We start from the raw sequence: 8,326 nt of genomic DNA, 5'->3' as shown, positions 1-8,326 counted from the left end.
ATATATATATATATATATATATATATATATATATATCCCTCCTACATGAGATCATGCCTTAAGATTAAAGAAATTGAGTGTTAAAATGTCAAAATACCCCAAGCATGAGGTGTCTTCATGGCAGCAATACTTGATTTTCAACCATTATATTTGGATTCATTTGTGACTTTTAAGATATATATCTATCCTATATTAAGTTTTTAGGGAGTATACACAAGATTGATTCCTGAAGGTTGAATAAATTGAGTGTTAAAATGATAGACATCCCCAGCACGAGGTGTACAAGCAAGAGGTGGTCACATGTAGCAAAAATCTGATTTTATATCTATCGTTGCAGGCACAAATCAAGTATCCTCGGCTTATTTTGACGTGTTTACAATCCATTTCACTTGTCCTAAGATCCCAAAGTATTTCATAGAACTAATTCCTCAACCGCTCATTTAATTACTTACCCGATTGATACCCGATTCTCGATTAATTTCCACAATTCGCACCTCAATATTTATAACGTCATATGAGACATATATTATCGCATCATGATCATGTCCCTTTATCTCTCATGTCCCAAATATGTCAATTATCTATCTAGGGTTTAACGTGACCTCAAACAACCGAATAGAAAGTTTGAACTTTTGTCGATACTAATTCCCGACCTTTTCGATTTCCATTACTTACCAAGCTAATCTTCAACATCTAGTTAACCCAATTTTCTATCATAGCTCAATGTGAAATTCACTACTTAGGTCGAGGAGTCAAAGATCATCACTATATAAATATTTTAAAGCCTCGATGATCAAACACACGTTTTTAAGAGAAAGTAATTAGGAAGTTGATGCAAATGACAATGTAATTAGCATGGAATGCATGAATCATATTGGCCAAATGTGGAACGTGAAGTTCAGAGTATTATAACTTTTATCTTTTTAACTAATTCTAAATCTGATTGATTAAAATATTTTTGTTCTTTACTAGACAATTTACTATACAATGTCCCTACTTTTCTTCCTAAATTTTAATAAAATGTCTAGCATAATTTAATATTCCTAAAAATGCTTGTAATTTCTTGGTTTCTTCAATTTTGTCTGAAAATTGTAAAATTATCTCTATTATATGTGGCTGTAACTGAATCTTTCCTTCTACTAAAATTATTCCTAAAAATTCAATTTTTTGTTTATTTTTTTCATCTTATTTTTACTTATAATTAAACCATTTTCTATAAATTTATTCAAGGTTATCTCTAAATATTTCATATGTTTTTATAGTTATTACTATGTACTAGAATATCATATATATATATATATACACACACACACAAATAAATGGAAGAGAATTAAATATACTATCCATCTTTCTTTGAAAAATAGAGGGTGCATTTTTTATCCAAAAGGCATGATTAACCATTTAAAGTGTCCTAATGGAATAATAAAAGTTGTCTAAGGAATAGAATCCTTTGCCATTTTTATTTGCCAAAATTCAGATTTATAATCAAATTTAAAAAAATATCTTGCCATTTTTGTATTTTATTTATTAGCATATCTGTATTAGGTATCTTATATTCTATAGTATTATTATTTAATCTTTTATAGTTTATAACCATTCTTGTTTTTCCTCTTTTTATTTCACTATGATTTCTAACCATAAAAGCTGCTGATCTGTGTTGACTATTAGATGGTCTTATTACTTTTAAATATAATAATTCTTTAATCTGTATGTTAAAATATTCTATATCTTGATTCGTATGTTTTACTTCTGCTGTTCTAATTTTTCTATTTTCATTTATTATTTCTAATTTAGTTTCTATTTTATGTTTATCACAATGTTTTATAGGGTCTTCTCTTATTATTTGAATATGCTCAACTAGTTCTAAATTTTTTCTATAATATCTATCTTAAAAGATGTTTTGTTAAAAACTATTAATTTTTTATTTATTGGTATTAAATCTGTTTTTAAAGTTTCTAAAGATAAGTTCTCTAAAATTTTTAATTTTTCTTCAATTTTCTAGGTCTAGTTATGGTGGTTGTAAGGGTCCACCACGCTTAGCTCGCAACTTTGATGATTCTATAGTATTAATAATATAAGTATCTTTTCCAAAAATTATGACATCAGGAGTAATTGTTAAACTTCCATTTTTACTTAACAAAAATTTTATACCTATATCAAACTCATCTTTTATCATTGCGCTTACTAATGTAGTCGTTAAACTATATTATCTTTCTTGAAATTTAATCTTACAATCATCAAAAAGTCTCTCTTCGAATCCCATTTTTCTACCGTCTATTTGAATTCCTCTTATTTCATATTCTAATTTCTGTTTACAATCTTCTGGCACTAAATCTTTTTTAATTATATTAAATGTACAACCTATGTCTATTAATGCTATCAAATTTAATTTTATCATTTTGTTTATCTGTACCACTATATGTATTCTGATTTTTTTGTTGTCTTTACTCTAGATATTTGATAAATTATTTCTTCTTGATTTTCTGTTTCCAAATAATTATTTTTTTGTGTAATTATCTATAGACTATTTTCCTTTTCATTTCTAAATTTCTGATCCTGTACTGTATTTCTCCTAATGTTTCGTGTATTTTATCTATTCTATTATTTGTATATATTATTTTATTTTCTATTCTTTCTATGCTTTCACTATAATCTTTATTTTTATTATTATTATTTCTTTGATACCTAGACAATTATTGAATTGAATTTCTAGACAATTCTTACACTAGTTTCTATTTTTGTGTCATGGGTTTATTTTGCATATTTTACATTTATCCATAATTGATCCTTGTCTTTTAATCCATTCATGGATACATCCTTGTTCTACCTTAATCATCTTTATATCTAAAACTGAAAAATCTAGTTCCTCTAAACTATCATAACTGTTTTCAGAATTACTTTTTATTTCTAAATTATCTAACTCTTCACATGTGTAAGTACTATATACTGAGTTACAAGATTCGTTATCAGATAATTCTATTATATTACATTGTATTTCTTCGATTATCATAGATTTAATTGCATTTTCTTTATTTTTATATTTATTTGGGCATTTGTTAGCAAAATGTCTAGGGTCTCCACAAATATAACATTACAGTCTTTTTCAGTTTTTGGTTTTCTAACATATCTATTATAATTAGGTCTTTTATTATTTATAGTACGTCCTACTTGGTCTAATATTATATTTCTTTTTATTTTGATATTGCCTTTTATATTTTTGTTTTTTATTGTTTTTATACAATTTTTTTCTTTTTTTCTTCTATAATCATTTGTCTGTGGCGTATATAAATTTGAGCAAAAAGAATAATTTAATTTCTTTCTAGCTACTTCTTCTACACGATTTTATTTCAATTTAGCAGTTATAAATTTTATAGTGGCACTAATAGTTATTTCCCTTATTGAGTTTGACTCTACGTCTTTTCCAATTTTATCAGTCCATGGTGGTGGTAACTTTCTATATAATCTTTTAAGTATAAGGTAATCTAATGCTAATCCTGCTGCGTTTGCTAATCTTTCAAAATCTAACAAAAATGGTTTTATATATCTTATATTACTAACACTTAATTTTTCTAAGTCTTCTAAATCTTTATTTTGTTCATAAGTATTATCTCTACTAGGATCAGAACCTATAATTAATTCTCTAATAAAGCTTGTAAAATTTGTAGGATTATCTCCTCCAGCCATTCTTAATCTAATTTCATCTGGTTTAACTTTTTTTGTTGTAACGTATACATCCAAAGCAGTCTTTCCTAAATAAGTTTCTAAGCAAGCCCACATTTCTTCTACAGTCATTTGTATAGGTACACTATTATATGCTCTAATTACATAATTTTTCCATTTAGTTATGGTACTAAGTGTGTCTTGTGGTTTACAATTATTTAACTCTAAAATTAATCATCTATCGCTTGTTAATGGTAAACTACATCCTTCTTCTGTTTGTCTTTTTCCTAAACTTTTATATTTCTTATCAGTCCATTCAAAGTCTCTTGCAGGGAAAAATGATATTTACCTCCTATATCGTATTCTGTATTTATGGGTTCTTTTCTTTTTCCAAATTCTTGATTAGTTTCTCTTTTAGTTCTCTTGCTAGTTTCTTCCATCTTAATTTCTATGTCTACTTGATTTTTTTCTATTAACATTTTAGTTTCTATTTCTCTAGCTTTTCTAAGATTTCTATAATATTCCATATCCATATATCCAAATTATTTTTCATCATCCTCGCTTTCATCTTCTTCACTTTCTTCATCGAAAGTATTAATTTCGCCTTCACTTTCTAGTCCTCTATTTCAAAATATCCATATTCTCTTTCATTTTCTTCCTCATTATGTCGTGTCTGTTCTACTTGATAATTATAATTTCCAAATCTAATATTTAAAGTTCCATTACGATTTTTGTACATAATATTATATTCTGGAACTAATATTGATTTTTGTAGAAAATTTCTAAGTTCCAATCTAATCCTGTATATGTTTCTAAAGAAAATTTCTTTACTACGATAGCCTTTGTACATTTTTGTCCTAATAATGTAATTACTTGATTATTTTCAAATTTATAATTAGTAGTACTATTTTCAGTAAATCTTCCTATGAATCCTGTTCAAATTAATAAATTATTAGCATTTCTTTTTATTTGATATTCTTTGCTTTTTATTCCTATTTTAATATCTTTATAGAAATTCTTTGTTCTAACTAAATTGTCTGATGTAAAATATAATATTCCATTTTTATTATTCATATTTAACTCTATGCCTCCTAATAACCCTTGTTCTATATCTACGAATTTGCTATCATATAAACATACTAGTACTTTAGCTCCTAAATTTTCTCTATGAAGCCTTTTTATTCCTATTATTATTAATTCTAAATGAGTCTATTAAAGAATTTTATTAATGATTTCTTTATAAGATTATTTTTCTATTGAATCTAGAGATATAAATTGATCTTCAAGTGTACATGAAACATATCTTTCTCCATAATGCTGATATATTAAAGATTTGCAAAATAAATTTCCTTTTTCATATATGTCTAAAGCTTCCACTAATCTCAATTTATTCTACCCAAACATTTCTATTTGTTGTTCTATATCTATTAAAGATTCTAGTCTTATTTCGGATTCTACTACTTTCTACTAAATGTTCTTAATAAATGATTACCTACTAATTTACTACTGCTGGCTACGATTTGTTTTTCTTTATCCATTATGCATAGATCTACTTACTTTTCTTAAATCTACTACGTTCTTTTGTTTTACCTAAATCTATTTTTCTAGTTTATTTATTTTATTATCTAAATCTACTATCTGTCGACTTTTCTTTTTTTAATACTTTAACTATGCTTTCCAATTTTTCTAAGTTAGGACTACATTCCGTTTCTCCTATATTATTAGATTTTCTTTTTAGTATTTCGGTATTTTGATTTTTAATATATTCTAGATTAGTTTCTAAAATCTTTATATTTTTATTTATATTTTCTAATAAAATTTCTACTCTTTTATTTGAATTGTTCCTTTCTAAATTTTCTCCTAAATTTACAAGTAAGTCTACAATACTATTTAACTGTTTATCTTCACTATGTAAAGTTTGTCTAAACTTATTATCAAAATTACAGATTAGAGAAGCCGCTTCTACGTTATCTTTTCTTTTATAGTTTCCTAAAATTTCTAAATTTAAATACTCGATTCTTTTCATAAACTATATAATTTTTTACTGTTATAGGCTCTGATACCAAATTCAGGAGAATTATCAGTTTTAGAAACTTTAAAACTATCAATTTTAAAAACTTTAAAATTTAAACAAGTTTTGAAAGTCTTTGTAATAAATTCTGTGCAAAAAGATCACTTTGATAGAAAGACTTTGATATATTAAGGAGCAAGACTTCGAGATTACTATTTATTTAATTAAGGATTTAAATTTTTATTTTTTTATTATGTTGAAAGAAGAAGGGGAAGGAAAAGAGAAATTGTGGGAATTAACACCTAGTATGTGATAATTTCACATCAGATTTACGCGAATTCTATTTTAAATGAAAATTTTCAAAAGGCTTCTGAATTCCACAAAAGTCTATAAAAATTTTAAAATGAAAATCTATAGAAGTCTACGAAAAACTTTCACTAATTTCATATAAATCTAAAAAAGTTTCACGAAATCCACAAAAGTCATCACTTAAAAAAAGTACTTCAAAGTCTTCAAAAATCTCAACTGAATACACTCTACCTTAAATTCTTGGACATATTTACTTAATATTTTTAGAAAAATAATTTTTTGAGAGTAGTGGTTAAAATAAAAATAAAAATTAGGAATTTATGTGTAAAATTATTTTATTAAAAGAATATGTTATTAAAAATAAGTTCAATAAAAAATGAATTATAAATAATATTTATCAAGCGGCTTAAGTCACCAAGGGATGCATGGTTAAAAGATAAGAAAAATGGTAAGTTTTAATAACTGTGCATATGATAGGAATGACAAAAAAATTCGTCAATCTGATACTTACGGTGCCCTACCTCGAACAGGCATGGGGATTACCTATTTAATTGAGAATTGGAGTCGGGTACGGCATGGGGAATTTCACCCTAGGCGAGTATGGATAACAAGGGCCCCATCCCATTTAATTTTTATTTTTTTAGAATTCAATACTTTAAATAGAATACTTAACGAAATTTCATTTATTCTAATAGAAGATGACAACTAAAATTATTTAAAGAATATGATAAACCGTAAAAATCTTCATTTACAAAATATATTCGAATAATTTAACTTTTAAAAATAAATAAATTAACTAAAAAAATTAATAACTATATTATTGTCTTACTTTAATGAATAGAGACAGTAAAAATGAATTATCAAAAAATAAAAAAATTAAATTAAATTGGTACGTAAACGAGGAATTAGTGGCTGTTGGCCGGTTGACCCGGCCAATTTTTCAAACTGGCCTTTGACCAATGAAAAAAAAGGCAAAATTATAAAAAACAGTGAAAACCAAAAAAAATGAAGAGAATCCCAATTTTACCCTCACTTGAAAACGAAGCAAGGCCGAAAGAGACGGGAAAATACTGTAGCACAGTCGACCCAGTCACCGACAAATAAGGAAAAACAGGAGACCCACTTTCCTCTGAAGAAGGTAAGAAATTTATACAAAAAAAAAAAAACAAGTGTTACTAAATTAATTTTAAAAAATGAAATATTAAATAAGATATATATATATAAAGAATTTAAATACATAATTAAACATTTGTAAATAATTAAAATAAGTTTTAAAACTTCATTAAAAATAAATAACTAAATTAACTGTTAGAAAAAAAAATTAAAATAAGCAATTAAAATATCAAAATAAGTGATAGTAAAATAATTAAAGAAATAATTAAATATTAAATAACATATATATATATATATATAAAAACATTTGAAAAAAAAAAAAGGAATACGCAATTAAATTTGAAAAGTAAATTAGCAAAAAAATTTATTTTTTAAAAAGCAATTAAAATAAAATTGTAAATATGAAATAAGCATTATGCGTAAAGAATTAAAATTAGTATTTAAACATTCATTAAAATTAAAAAACTAAATTAAGTGTTAGAAAAATAATTAAAATAAGCATTTAAAAACAAGTGTTACTAAATTAATTTTAAAAAATGAAATATTAAATAAGATATCTATAAAGAATTTAAATACATAATTAAACATTTGTAAATAATTAAAATAAGTTTTAAAACTTCATTAAAAATAAATAACTAAATTAACTGTTAGAAAAAAAAAATTAAAATAAGCAATTAAAATATCAAAATAAGTGATAGTAAAATAATTAAAGAAATAATTAAATATTAAATAACATACATACATATATATATATATATATATATATATATATATATATATAATGTACATTCATTTTGTTTATTCCGTTATCGATTGATTATTGCATTTAGTAGCAGTGTGTTACTATATATTTTTTAATATTTTTGTTTATCGAACGTTATTTGCATAGGGTCCTAATATTTGAAATTTTGCAGGATGGAATATCATCTGGACGACGCTGTCAGACAGATCCCTGGTAAAGTTACCTCGAATTGTAACTTTACCAGCTTCGCTTTGGTATTGGATTTGCTGGACGACGATCACGCAGATACCATTGTATTCGTTGCGTGATGTACAGTGTTCTGGGCAGCTGCTCGATGCCCTGTTATGTCGCTTGCTGAAGCCAATTGACGAAGACTCTCTCCACTTTGATCTTGGGGGCAAGGTAGCCACGTTCTCCATATTTGAGTTTGCCCTCGTCACTGGGCTGCGATGTACGGACGATTCAGAGGCGAGGGCCTGTGTTCCGAGGAA

Source organism: Olea europaea, chromosome 4, assembly GCF_002742605.1.
Source record: "Olea europaea var. sylvestris chromosome 4, O_europaea_v1, whole genome shotgun sequence".
NCBI classification, from domain to species: domain Eukaryota; kingdom Viridiplantae; phylum Streptophyta; class Magnoliopsida; order Lamiales; family Oleaceae; genus Olea; species Olea europaea.
Note: the sequence above shows the minus strand (reverse complement) of the source record.